Source organism: Trichechus manatus, unplaced genomic scaffold, assembly GCF_000243295.1.
Source record: "Trichechus manatus latirostris isolate Lorelei unplaced genomic scaffold, TriManLat1.0 scaffold00109, whole genome shotgun sequence".
NCBI lineage: Eukaryota > Metazoa > Chordata > Mammalia > Sirenia > Trichechidae > Trichechus > Trichechus manatus.
Genome location: NW_004444045.1, coordinates 3311347 through 3326876, shown reverse-complemented (window position 1 = coordinate 3326876; position 15530 = coordinate 3311347). Strand labels below are relative to the sequence as shown.

Sequence of the window (15530 nt, the reverse complement as noted above, 5' to 3'; positions counted from 1 at the left end):
AATTTCTGGTAGTTCCCAGTCAATGTACTGCTGCAACCGTTTCTGAATTACCTTCAGCAAAATTTTACTTGTGTGTGATATTAATGATATTGTTTGATAATTTCCACATTCTGTTGGATCACTTTTCTTCGGAATGGGCATAAATATGGATCTCTTCCAGTCAGTTGGCCAGGTAGCTGTCTTCCAAATTTCTTGGCATAGATGAGTGAACACCTCCAGCATTGCATCTGTTTGTTGAAATATCTCATTTAGTATTCTGTCAATTGCTGGAGCTTGTTTTTTGCCAATGCCTTCAGTCAGCTTGGACTTCTTCCTTCAGTATCATTGGTTCTTGATCATGCTACCTCCTGAAATGGTTGAACACTGGCCAATTATTTTTGTATAGTGACTCTGTGTATGTCTTCCATCTTCTTTTGATGTTTCCTGTGTCATTCAATTTTTTGCCTATAGAATCCTTCAGTATTGCAACTTGAGCTTGATTTTTTTCTTCAGTACTTTCAGTTTGGGAAATGCCAAGTATGTTCTCCTCTTTTGGTTTTCTAACTCCAAGTCTTTGCACATTTCATTATAGTACTTTCTCGAGCCACCCTTTGAAATCTTCTGTTGAGCTCTTTTACTTCATCATTTCTTCCATTTGATTTAGCTACTCTATGTTCAAGAGCAAGTTTCAGAGTCTCTTCTGACAACCATTTTGGTCTTTTCTTTCTTTCCTATCTTTTTAATGACCTTTTGCTTCATCATATGTGATGTCCTTGATGTTATCCCACAACTCATCTGGTATTCGGTCATTAGTGTTCAATGTGTCAAACCTGTTGTTGGGATAGTCTCTAAACTCATGTGGGATATACTCAAGGTCATACTTTGGCTCTCATGGACTTTTTAAAATTTTCTTCAGCTTCAACTTGAATTTGCATATGAGCAATTGGTGATCTGTTCCACAGTTAGCCCCTGGCCTTGTTCCTACTGATGATATTGAGCTTCTCCATTGTCTCCTTCCACAGATGTACTGGGTATTCTGTCTAGTGAGTTTCACATGTATAGTCACTGTTTATGTTGTTGAGTAATGGTATTTCCAATGAATAGGTTGTTGGTCTTGCAAAATTCTGTCATGTGATCTCCGGCATCCTTTCTATTACTAAGGCCATATTTTCTAACTACTGATCCTTCTTCTTTTTTCCAACTTTCACATTCCAATCACCAGTAATTATCAAAGTATCTTGATTGCATGTTTGATCAATTTCAGAGTGCAGAAGTTGATAAAAATCTTCAATTTCTTCATCTGTGGCATTAGTGGCTGTTGTGTAAATTTGAGTAATAGACATATTAACTGGTCTTCCTTGTAGGCATATGAATATTATCCTATCACTGACAGCATTGTACTTCAGGATAGAGCTTGAAATGTTCTTTCTGACAATGAATGTGATGCCATTCCTCTTCAATTTGTCATTCCCGGAATAGTAGACCATGTGATTGCCTGATTCAAAATGACTAATACTAGTCCATTTAAATATATATCTATCAAAATGGCCAATACCAGTCTATTTATATATATATGTCCTATCAGTAACAGCATTGCATTTATATATAAATGCCAAAATGGCCAATACCAGTCTATATATATATATATACACAAACACACACTAATTGGAATGTCCTGTCTTCTGCTCACTTTGCCTTGCTTTGTTAAGAGAAAACACAACAAAACAAACAAATCTTTCAAACAAACTTCATGAATTTAATTGAGCCACTTAATTTGCATACCATATCCTGGTAGTGGAATGATTTGGAATGATCGTCATACAAACGACATAGAGGAACAATTCAATTCAAAACAAATCATTAAAATAGAAACTCACTGCTTTTTTTTTTTTTTTACCTAGGAAGAACCGTAATAAATATTTTTAAAACAACGAAGTTAGCCAGGGATTTGGATGTATTTTTAAATTACTAAGGGGATCCTCTTTTCTAGTTTCTGATGTTTGGGCTGGAAACACAGTAGGATAGGGTTGACATGATTTGCTCTGTACAAGGGTGCAAAAATGAGAGTGGTCCAGGAAAGGAACCACTGACAAATGCAAGAACACTTTACAGAAAGGAGTTGGGGGCTATGGATGGCCAGACACTACATTCTATGGAGGCAGGAACCATGTTGTACGTGGGACAGTGTTTGACAAATAGCCGCTCCATTAAAAAATAAACAAACCTGTTGCAATTGAGTTGATTCTGACTCATAGCGATCCCATAGGACAGAGCAGGACTGCCCCATAGGGTTTATGGAAGCAGATTGATGCACTTTCTCCCTCGAGGAGTTGGTAGGCAGCGAACCAGTGCACCACCATGGCTCCTTAATGCTCCATAGTTCCTTTTAAATGTATGACTCCACACGTGAATGCAACGACTATGTAGGCTGCACTATAAAAGGCTACAGTTGAAAGAGCCTTTTCTGAGAAAGATCTATTTTCTTGGAGCCCTGGTGGTGCAGCAGTTAAGAGCTCTGCTGCTAACCACCAAAAGGTCAGTGGTTCAAATCCACCAGCTGCTCCTTGGAAATCCTATGGGGCAGTTCTACTCTGTTTTATAGGGTTGATATGAGTTGATTTTCTTTAAGTAGCAATAACAATTTAGATATATATCTTTTTCAGGTGCTTTTAAAAAAAATAAGATCAATTTTCTTTTGTGAAAGAAAGGGAACATGAGCAAAAAAAAAAAAAGACTGGAAATATTAAAACTAGAGGTCAGAACGTATTGTTGGATTTCAGTGTAATGGCAAGTGAAAGATGCAGTTTTTCACTTAGAGAAATGGATTTCTTGTTATGGAGGAGACAATTCTGTTGAGCATGCATAGAAAACAATTCTAAGATTAAATAATGTAGCTCTACAAAGAAAAGATTATTTGAAACAATTTTTCCTGTACTTTCTGGTTAAGGACTGGCATACAATGAAACAATTAGTATAGAGCAAAGGACCTTAGTCATAAGTAGATTTCCCTATTCAGCAGGGATGTGATCTTTCAAGACGTTTCAGGAAATACATTGTAATCCTGCTGATTGTGTTCTTCAGCTGTGATTATCAGTCTCATTTGATTATTAATCTAATTGCTACCTAAATCAAGGAAAGCAATTCAGTGATTGCTTCTTGATTTAAAATATACACATATTTGACTGATTAATCCAGTATCTTTTATTTATCTTGTATCTTCAGTAGTGATTGACATACTGTTATTTTGATTCAATTTGGAAAGATAATTTATTAGTAAAAACATGGAAATTCGCACTATATTGTTATCTATGGGTCAAATTGTGTTGTCATGAAATTCACAGAATCCAGAAAATCATCAGCAAGAATTTAACTCCATGGGGGGATAATGCGAAATTACTCTATTGTAATTAAAGTTCAGAGAGAGAGGGGTTCTTAGGAATGATATAGCACAAATCCTTTTTTTTTTAGGTAAAGAAACTGTGGCTTTGAGAGAGGAATGTGTGATAGGATAAGGACTAACTGGTAACGAATGTGTGCTATTTGGTAGGCATCATGCTGGTTGTGAAGGCAGTGGGGGTTCAGTGGTAGAATTCTTGCCTTCCATGTGGTTTGATTCCTGGCCAATGCACTTCATACACAGCTACCACACATCTGTCAGTGGAGGCTTGTGTGTTGCTGTGATGCTGAGCATGTTTCAGCAGAACTTCTAGATGAAGACAGGTAGGAAGAAGGCCCGGCAATCTACTCACAAAAAATCAGCCAATGAAAACTCTATGAAGCACAATGGTCCAGTCCTGTGGTGCATGAGGTCACCTTGAGTCATGGGCCTACATGACAGCAGCTAACAACACAATAACAACATGCTGGTTGTTTCATGTATGGTACTTCATTTAATTGTCACAAAAAATCAGATGAAGAAACTGAGATTCATAAGGTAAAGTGATTTGCCTATGGCCAATCATGGGATCTAATTAAGCCAAGTCAGGTCCTGAGTTTCTTTTTCCTGGCTTCTAATCCAGTGTTCTTTCCAGTACGAAGAACTACAAGTGGCATTCTATCTCAAATGGAAATCGAAGCAAAGTCATGGATATTTTCTAGATCAAGAAAATCTTAAAATTGGTGAATTTCCTTGATTTTTTTTTTTTCTTCTGAGAAAGGCAGGGAGAAACAGATCTAGTGATTGAATAACTGTCAGTAAGCCAAGGTAAGCAGAAAACAAAGCTACATTCTAAATAATGATGAAATAGCATACAAATAAACTCTTCGAAGAAACTCACTATTATTCCCTATGTGTTCAGTCTTGCAGTGCCATCTCCAAACTGTCACTGCTATTCACGAGCTCACCTGCCTCCACCGTCGTTCATGCATCAGAACACAGGTGGCAAGAGGACTGAAGCTCTGTGGTCAAGTGCTGATTTGTTTTCTTACCAATTGTGGCACTTGATTTGGTTTTCTCCTCGCTAAAGCAAAGACCAATCTCATAGGGTTGTTACAAAGATCAAATGAAGTAGTACAGATTAAAAGAGTTCATACATTAGTTGTTCTCACCCCTATCAGATCCAACATTCTCTTCTTATAATAAATAATTCGCAAGGCAGCTTAACGATCTTCGAACGAAATTCATAAATAGTATAATTTATCTACAATGATCATTTTAAATAATCAAAAGAATACCTGTCATATAAAAAGAGAAATAAAGTGGAAATAATTTATTATAAATAATAAAACACAAGTCCATGATCCTATCCATAATTCTGCAATCCAAACGGCTCAGAAATTTAAAAAATTTCTTGGTAACTTGTTTGGCAGCAAAATCTGTCATGAACACACAAGAAGCTATTTATGGGCTTTATTTTTCCCAGTTAATGTGAATAGTCAGAAGTTTTTCTGCAGAAAAAGTGAATGTGTTTGATTATAAGTGATCTCTCGGTTTCCATTAATAGTGTTAACAGAATACATACAATCCATGCTCCATATTACTCTGGAAAAAACATTTAATTCTGAAGCACATCTACTCTCAAGAGTTTTAGACAAGGGATTGTGAGCCTGTTATTATTGCTAACACTTTTATAATACTACATGTCAGGAATCGGTCTTAGCTCTTAAACCTTTAAAATAACTATTCTAATGTCTATGAGGTATCATACCCATTTTACAGATAAGGAAAGTAAGACACACAGAGGTAAGTAATTTGTCCAAAGTCACACAGCTAGTGTGTAGTAGAAGTGGATGATAAGAGAATGCAGGCAGTCTGCAGAATCTATGCTTTTACCACCACCCTATACCATAGAACCATGCTCAGCATGATTGCTATAGAGGCCACACAGAAGTAGTCAGATGCTGTACCTCTACATGGAAGACTGACACATTCTTGCATTGCATGAGTGACTCACATAACCTAAGCCACCCTGCCATCGGTGTGGTATGATTTTCTGAAATGTGAAAAACTCGGCAAATTTCCAAGCACAGCAAAATACACTCTTTATGTGATTTACATGGTAGTTGCATACTTGAAAAATCCACTGCATATTAAGTGATAAAAAAAGTGTTTATGTATAAAACAGTTAGGCACTCGACAAAAAGATTATAAACAAGTTTTTCACCTACATGAATATTGCTGGACATCAAATATTGGGGGGGATGCAGGAAAATCCTTTATGGGAAAGAACTGTCTTACCCATCCTCGGTCCTGCCCGTTTAATGCTAGGAGTCCCAACAGCTGCCTACAAAACAACCTCAGAAATTGTTGAAGCTTAGTAGGGGGTAGATATCACCCCATCGAAAAATACTATTGGAAACTGTAAGTTATTTTATAAATTCTAGCTATGGTTACGGAAGTAATGTTAACCAAACCATTCTACATGACAGCTGTGAAGATTGTGTCCGGCCGATTATATCTACTAGTGGGGCATTTCGAATTCCAATTCCATAACACTACAAAAATGCAAATAAAAATTTTGACCATACAGAGTTTCTGTTTTTAAAGTTTCATTTTATTTTTTTAATTTTCATTCTATGTTGTTTTCTAAAGGATTTTGTCTCTCCTTTACATATTAACTATATATGAAATGCATCATTTTGAGTCACTGGCAAGAAAAAAATACCCAGAGGGAAAATAACACACATTACTTTTGCTATTCTAGCTTTCCATACATATGGAAAAAGGAAGGAAGGAAGGAGGGAGGGAGGGAGGGAGGGAGAAAGGGAGGAGGAAAGGAAGGAAGGAGGAAGGGAGGGAGGAGAGTTCAAAAAACAAGAGCAGAGTGGTTTTTTTTTGTTTTGCTTGTTTTATTTTTATTTAATTTTATTTTTTTTATTTCTCTTCACTGAGCATTATTTCCCTCCTCCTTTACCTCTCAAAATCAAATTCATTCTTAAAGTCTACTCGAATGCCACCTTGTCCATGAAGTCTTTTCATTCTTATCCCCTCACCCATTAGAGTTAATCTCTCCCTTCTCTGTGCTTTCACAGGACTTTTTCAGTACCTATAGTATAAAACATATCACAATAAATTTGTCATAGCTCTTTATTAACCTCTCTGTCTTCCCTCTTGTATGACAAATATCTTGAGTTAAAAACTGTATCTTATTCATAATTTTCTCTTATTTCATTACACCTTCCAATAAACGTAGAAAGATAAAGAAGAGAGAGGGAAAAGACAAGTCTGGGTCACTGTGGACGTGTGTGTGTGTGCGCGCGCGCATGTGTGTATGTGTGTGATGTGTGTTGGGGGTGGGGAATCTTTTTTTTTTTTTAAGTGAGATAGAACAGAGGGACGAAAACAGCTGAGTTCCTTAGAAGCAGGGGAAACTGGGAAGGATTTGTTTTTCAATGTTCTAATCAATACACTTTGAGCAAAAACAACTAAATTTCAATTATTCTTAATAAGGAATAACACCATCAGCATAAGCTATATAAATAAATACATATCAGAAGAGGTTCTGAGGTCTTGTCTAGGTTTTTGACTTCATGATTTTCTGAAAGCTTACCCAAGATGACCTTACTTCTCCCCAGTGTAAATGAAGCAGGAGAGTCAGAAACTATGGCAGACAAAGGACTTGTGACTAGGTCTGCCTCTTGGTTGGCAAATCTCATTCATTCCTACTTCAATTTGGACAAACCAAGAAACTCTGGGTCTAAAGTAATCTGATGGTCCCGTACAAAGAAGTGTTGCCTTCCTACTCAACTAACATCTCATCAGTGCCCAGACTGTACTTGAGGCATGCTTTCTACATCAGAAATCAAGCTCCTACCCAGGCCATTGACTGTACGGGCTATTTTCTTGGAGAAAATTATAATTTGCAAAGCCCCAACATGGGAAACATTGAGGTGGATTATATCCACTGTTTGTTTTGAACACTAGAGCACGTTTTTCTGTCCTACACTCTGGTGTGCAGAGGTAGGGAAGCTGGCTCTGCATGTCCACAGCTGACGGGAGGATAGGGTGCAAGGGTGCAGCTGGATCCTCACAGCTCTCAAAGGAACCTTGTTTCTTGTGTTATTATAAATGTTTTAGGTTGGTGTTATTTGTTTCAAGAGTTGAATATCAACAACAATGTTTGAAATGACAAATAATTGCTATGGAAGAACCATGTGTTGCCTAAAATTTAACCAAACAGTTTTATCACAGAAAAGCCTTCTGAACCATATGGTCCTGCCCACCTCCTGAGGGACATTTAAAGTTCTCCCTTCCCTATAAACAGTTTAAAGTAACCATGATAAACATTCTGGAGAAAAGCTAAACTTGCATTTGCTACTCTCCTGTTGATTATTTGTGATAATAAGAAAATGTTTATGCATGCAGAGGCAAAGTTTATGTGGGAGGCCCTAATGCATATACCCCCTAGTGCTGTGATTTACTGCTCGTTTATGTTGAGAATGAGAAATAATGAACACAATTTTCTCAACTGACACAACATTTCAATAGCTCCTGTGTACTGAGCTCCAATACTTAGTTCATCAATAAGACATTAATTCCAAATAGAACATTTTAAGGAGCAATTCACATGTCACCTCAGGTTTTTTTTCCTTTGATGTTGACCAAAATATTTCTTCCCCCCAAAGGAAAAAACCAAACCAAAAACCCGTTGCTGTTGTGTCAATTTCAACTCATAGTGACCCTATAGGACAAAGTAGAACTGTTCCATAAGGTTTCCAAGGAGCAGCAGTGGATTTGAATGGCTGACTTTTGGTTAGCAGCTGAGCTCTTAACTACTGCGCCACCAGGGATCCGAGGGAAAATGTACCCTGCAAATTCTCTTACCAGAAGCATACCAAATTACCGAGAAAAGACACAGAATTTTGGGAAACTCTCCAAAGTCATGACAAGATTTAACCGCACTACAGATAACAGAATCTGGTTCTTAATACTTGAAAGTCAGTACACATACAAATTGACATTGTTTTCTTAGTACTTCTTGGAATTTTCTAGTTAACTATAAACCAATCCCAAAACCATTGCCACAAAGTCGATTTTGATTCATAGTGACCCTATAGGACAGGGTAGAACTGCCTCACAGGGTTTCCAAGTCTGTGAATTCTTATGGAAACAGACTGCCACAAACTTCTCCCATGGGGAGGCTGGTGGGTTTGAACCACAGAACTTCCAGTTAAAGGCCACGTGTTTAACCACTGCACCATAGTAGACATCAATGGATAGTGGCATTCTAAAACTGAATCTGTAGCTTCTATACTATGTAAAATCCAGCCTGCTCTCCTCATTGTCTCTTACCGTGGGGATGGAGTCTACTTGGGATTAATACCTTATTAAAGGGAAAATTAGTAGAGATTGGTAGCTAAAAGCTATTTAAATATTGTATCAGAGTAAACACTTTATTATTTCTTATTCTTAAATGGTTCAATGAGCATAAGCAGGATATTGGACACAGGGCATTGGTAGGTTCTACATATTCTTGGACTCTGAGTAGAAGAATTTTACATATTGGAATATCATCATCTATATATTCATTCTTCCACAAGATCTATCCTTTGAAACATGTAATGTTTCAAAAACATAATGGTTCGTAGTTGCCAGGAGAATGAACTCAAAGCTTCTCAGTATGGCATGCAAAGACTTCTACAATTAGCCCAAGTTTGTCTTTCTAGGATTAGCTATTCCTACTTTCTCAGATCCGGATGTGTGTACTTTAACAATCCTTTACTATTTATTCTCCCTTGGGAAGACATACCCTCCCATGCATCTGTACCTTTTAACAATCCTTTACTATATTGTATTCATACTGTATTCTTACCTCGGAATGCCCCTCTTTCTTTTCTATTTCATGAAATACTACTTTTCATTCAAAGTCTAAATCAAATATCACCTCCTCTGTGCTGGTAATGAGGGCCTTGCATTTGGGCTTTCCTTGTGGTGCAGTGGTTAAGAGCTCAAGCTGTTAACCAAAAGGTTGGCAGTTTGAATCCACCAGCTGCTCCCTGGAAACCCTATGGGACAGTTCTACTCTGTCCTATAGGGTGACCATGACTCAGAATCAACTTGACGAAACGGGTTTGGTTTTTGGTTTCCTCTCAACTGTTCTGTTCAGCCAGAGGGTAAAAGGAGAAAGCAGAGAGTTCAGGTTTCTGGATAGAAGTGAGTGGAGCTTATGACGGCGTTGGCGGCAGTAGTGGTTCATGGTAGAATTCAAACAGAAGTTCAAATGTGGACTCTCATGTCATTCTCCCCTATGTTACACTTTTGCGAAGTTTGAGAAAACTGTAATTATTGTAACATACAGACAAGGAATGGTACCAAGAGCTATCATAATTTGAAAGGCCAAAAATTACTTCTCTATTCCTTCAGGTTTTTCAAAAATCTGTCATTTTTGTTAAGAAGTAGTTGAGGACAACCCCCAAAGAGAATGCGCCCTGTCTCTTCTCCAGATGGTTCTGGAAGGCTATGGTCCCCTTCCTTCTTCACTCCCTGACCGACTCTTCTTTTATGTTAAACCTTGGATGGACACTCAGGTCACTGAGCAAAGTCACTGCAATCAGCTGACCCTCACCCAGATCGCTTTCCCAAAGTGGCTCCTCACCTTTATGTCATACAACCCAAGACAAAGATCTAAGAGACTCCTGTATGCTCTTTGTTAATCTCCACTTAATTCTTCCTCCATGTAATTCACTATCAGTCTACCTCACTTCGAGGTTGTGGTGAGCTGTAAAGAAGATGAAATATATAAAATAATCTAACACAGTGTCCTTCCCACATTAGGTGCTCAACAAAATTATTCTATTCCTGCTTAGTCCCCTGCAAGCCCAAATGTTCTGCATTTGCTCTTACACAGTTGCCTGTCTATCATGTTGCCAGATTTTTTATAGACATTATCATATTTAAAATCCAATCAAATTCCAACTGCTTTGGCTCTAGTGATCTCTTCTCTTGCCAAACCATTCCCATCCTGAAACTCTATGGGCCAGCCATTTTGAACTGCCTGCCCTTCTCGAAGCACACTGTGCTCTGCCCTAACTCCACACACTGCACATGTTGTATTCCCTGAAATACCTGCCCCCCTTCCCTTTCTTGACTGACACATTCCTCTCCTCATGCTTTAAGATTTTGCTGAAATAGCGTTACTTTATGATATCATTATATCCAAACAGTTATTGCCAAAATATATGATGTCTCTTCTGTTAGACTCTGAGTTCTGCCAAAAAACTTATTTATCTTTATATTCCTGGTGCCTAGCACATTGCCTGGCACATAGCAGGTGCTCAATGAATGAAAGAATTCATTGATTTTCCTGTGCTCAGATCCAACAAAGTACATGGTCTACTGCTTTATTATTTTTTTTTATTTTAAAAAGCCCTCCACCCAAAAAAAAAAAAAAAAAAAAAAAATGAGTGCTAGAAATTTTGTAATCAATCTTGCTCTTTTTTATTTTTGGCTGGAAAGACAACCAAAGTTCCCAGTGAGTTTTTTGCATTTTAGTTCTATCAACAACTGACTTTGCTTTGCACAATCTTAAACACCACTTTCCTCAATATTCTTCCTTGAACCTGTTATTCAGAGATCTCGTCCTAATCGCCCTTGGATCCTTCCCAAACACACACACACACTATTTTTATGATTCTTCCAGGATAATTCACAATGTGATGATGACCTCTGAGATGAAGCCAGGGTAGAGTAAACAAGGAGCACTGTTTGAGAAAACATTTTCTGTTGTCGGCTTATGTTGGGGGATAATGGGTAGTGGTAGGGCAGATGAAAACTCTGGGGTGGGTAGGAGAATCGGAAGAACATCTACTATAAAAGCTGTAACCCTCCCCCTCTCGTTTACGAAGAAAAAGAAAATAGCTAATTGACGTAGGATGTGGGTGAGCTTGGTTTCCATCTCAATTCTGTTTTGCCTCATCTTGTGGTTGCCTTAGGAGCACATCAGGGCCAACCATTTCCAGTGCTTTAGGGGGTAAATAGAAATAACATAAAACAACCCAGAGACTTTGGATCCTCTTCTCAGCTTCATGCCAGTGAAAAGAGCAATACCAATGCCCTGGAGCTACTATTACATAAAAATTATGAAAGTGTCAAATTCAAGATCTTGAGAGATTATACTAATTTAAACCAGGGATATTTTATTCCTATTGAAAAAGCAAAGAACCTGGTTAGAAATCCTCTTGGAACCCAAATCTCAAGCAAATGGCATCAAACATTAATCACTGGCAAAAGAAGACTTGAGTAGGGAATTTTCAAATCCTTTTGGTGGTTTTTGTGTTCCCTGTTTTTTGTTCAGGTATATATAATCACCGCCAGTTGCTGATAAAAATACATTTATTTCCCTAGCCCAGACTCAGGTCATAGTACCAGGACTAAATGTAGCAATGATTTAACAATTCCTGCTCTGGTGTTGGCAATGGAATCTTTCTCTTCTCTCATGCTAAAATACGGTGGAGATGCAAACTTGAGTAAACACACGTAACTAAACCCAGGAAAGCCTGCATAATGTAATCCAGTTAAACATCTACACTTTAAAACAATGTTCCATTGAAGTTTATAATCACCTACAAAGATTTCACCCCTGAGATTTACACTTTGGAAAAGTCCTTACGGGGACTTAAATAACGAAGGCATCCATTCTTCTACCGTTCCCTCCTTCGCAAACCAACTGTTATCTTCAACTTTATTAATTTGTTCAATGTCTTTTTTAGTGAAAATTGGAAGGGGCTGAGTAAAAGATATAATCAAGGATAGATGTATCTCTTGGTACACTTGTATACTGATGACCCAACGTCATCTACTTTCCTCTTTATGTAACTATATGATAATCAACGTTTCCTCACAGTCATTAGCTTCATTATGATTTTATGACCCCAGGAGTGTGTCAGAAGAATCAATCAAATCCTTTCCAACAAAAAACAAAGAAGGCCTCACTCTCCTGGCCGATGTAATTTGCTAGGGCCTTTTGGACTTTGATGTCTCTATTGTGAAGGATATAAATGAGAGAACCTTGTTGAAGGTATTTTTAGTTTACTGAGAACTAAATGTCCTCGGGTATAAGGCAAGAAAAACTCGTATTATACCAAATCTGCCCTGTGACTATTATAGTATAGAACTTAGGTTCATCTCGTCTGAACTTCCCTGCTGGCCCCAACCTGGTTTGTGTAGAGAAGTTGGGTAAGGAGACTACCAAAACCAAACCCATTGCTGTCAAGTCAATTCTGACTCATAGTGACCCTACAGGACAGAGTAGAACTGCCCCATAGGGTTTCCAGGGCTGTAAAACTTCATGGAAGCAGACTGCCATAACTTTCTCCTGTGGAGAAGCTGGTGGTTTAGAACCGCCACCTCTTGGTTAGTAGCCAAGGGCTTAACCACTGCACCACCAGGACTCCTTGTATGGAGTCTAGACACCTCTTAAAGCTTTTATTCATTTCTTTCCTCGAGTACATTAGTAAACTAAGAAGAGATACAAATGAGATAGTGAGCCCAAAGTTTTGATTTGCAATGCTGCTGCCAACACTGACACCCCTTTAGACTGCAGGAAGAATAGTGTTTCTCTGGTCACTCAGCTGCTGTTGAAGACATTTCAGATTCATGTCAGGAAAACAGGGAGCAGGTTCTTCTGATATAAGGCTGCAATTAAATGAAATATTATTTCAAATCTGATTCAGTATGAGGCAATTTCGATTGAATGGTTTTCCCTGACACAAACAGTACTCTATATGTAGTACAATCTCAATAAATATATATTAATAGTGAAGCAAACCAACTGAGGTTTAGTGCAAAATTCAAGAAATTTGTCTGTTCATTCAAGAGTTGAGTTCCTTTCAAGCTCCTATTTTGGGGGTATGGAAATAAAAAACGACACATTTGCCTTGTTTTCCAATAGGAGGCAGATGGCTGGTACCAGAGCAATACTCTCTTTTTTTTTCTTTTTTTGATGTACAGTTTTGGTTTTTTTTTTTAATTGTACTTTAGGTGAAAGTTTGCAGAACAAATAGTATCTCATTAAACAGTCAGTACACATATTGTTTTATGACATTGGTTAACAACCCCACGACATGTAAATACTTTCCCTTCTCGACCTTGAAGGACCTTTGTTTTTGGTGAAAATATACACAGCCAAAGACAGACCGTTTCAAAAATTTCTACACTTACAATTCAGTGACATCAATTATGTTCTTCCAGTTGTGTTGCTATTCTCACTATCCTTTTCCAAATTATTCCATCACCATTGTCTTCAACTCACTGTCCCCTAGGCTTCCCAGCAAACCTTTTGAGTTGCTGTTGTCAATTTGATCTCACATAGATAATCCTTTTTTTTTTTTTTTTGGACTTTAGATGAAGGTTTACAGAAAAAAATAGTTTCTCATTAAACAGTACACATATTGCCCTATGACAATGGTTAACAACCCCACAACATGTCACACTGTCCTTACTCAATTTTGGGTTCTCTATCACCAGGTTTCCTGTCCCCTCCTGCCTTCTAGTCCTTGTCCCTGGACTGCTGCGCCTCATTAATCCCATTTTGTTTTATGGGGCTGTCCAATTCCTGCGTGAACAGTGAACCTCGGGAGTGACTTCATTACTGAGCTAAAAGGGTGTCCGGGGGCCATACTCTCGGGGTTTCTCCAGTCTCTGTCAGGCCAGTAAATCTGGTCTTTCTTGTGTGTGTTAGAATTTTGTTCTACATCCTTCTCCAGCTCTGTCCAGAACCCTCTGTTGTGATCCCGGCCAGAGAAGTCAGTGGTGGTAGCCGGGCACCATCTAGCTGTACTCGACTCAGTCTGGTGGAGGCCCAGGTAGCTGGAGTCCGTTGGTCCTTTGGACTAATCTTTTCCTTGTATCCTGTTCTCTTCATTCTCCCTTGCTCCCGAAGGGGTGAGACCAGTGGAGTATCTTAGATAGCTGCTCAGAAGATTTTAAAATCCCAGATGCTACTTATCAAAGTAGAATGTAGAACATTTTCCTTACAAATTATGATATGCCAATTGAGCTAGATGTTCCCTGAGACCGTGTATGCCCTTTATTTCTTTCTCTTGCCTTACTGCTCTATCTAGAACTTACAACACAATGTTAAATAGGAGTGGTGATAAAGGGCATCGTTGTCTTGTTCTGTTCTCAAGGGGAATGTTTTCACTCTCTCCATTAAGAATGATGTTGGCTGTTGGTTTTGCATAGACGCCCTTTATTATGTTGAGAAACTTCCCGTCTATACCTATTTTATTGAGACTTTTTATCAGGAAGGGATGTTGGACTTTGTCGAATGCCTTTTCTGCGTCAGTTGAGCTGATCATGTGATTCTTTCCTTTCCTTTTATTTATGTGGTAGATTACGTTGATTGATTTTCTAATGTTGAACCATCCTTGCATACCTGGTATGAATCCTACTTGGTCATGGTGTATTTTTTGTTTATATGATGCTGAATTTTATTGGCTAGAATTTTGTTGAGAATTTTTGCATCTATATTCCTGAGAGATATTGGTCTGTAACTTCCGTTTTTTTGTGGCGACTTTTCCTGGTTTTGGTATCAGGGTTATGGTGGCTTCATAGAATGAAGTTGGAAGTGTCGCTCCCTTTTCTACGTTATGAAATAGTTTGAGTAGTACTGGCTCTTCTCTGAATGTTTGCTGGAATTCTCCAGTGAAGCCATCTGGGCCAGGGCTTTTTTTCTGTTGGGAGTTTTTTTATTGCCTTTTCAATCTTTTCTCTTGTTATGGGTCTGTTCAAATTTTCAACATCACTTTGTGATAGTTTGGGTAGATAGTGTGTTTCTAGAAATTTAACCATTTCCTCTAGGTTTTCAAATTTGTTGGAATATAGTTTTCATAATACTCTATTATGATCCTTTTTATTTCAGTTGGGTCTGTTGCAATGTCTCCATTTCATTTTTTACTTGGGTTATTTACATCCTCTCCTGTTTTTCTTTAGTCAGTCTGGCCAGTGGTTTGTCGATTTTGTTGATTCAAAGAACCATCTTTTGGTTTTGTTGATTCTTTCTATTGTTTTTCTGTTCTCCATTTCATTTATTTCTGCTCTGATCTTTATTATTTCCTTTCTTCTGGTGGCTGTGGGCTTTTATTTATTTATTTATTTTTTGCTGTTCTCTTTC

General features: G+C 38.0%; 1 protein-coding gene across 1 annotated transcript in view; it reads right to left on the bottom strand.

The window, feature by feature from the left end:
* The window catches only part of NRG1 (neuregulin 1), a 1165780-nt gene that overhangs the window by 308101 nt on the left and 842149 nt on the right, over positions 1 to 15530 (bottom strand). The window lies entirely within an intron of this gene.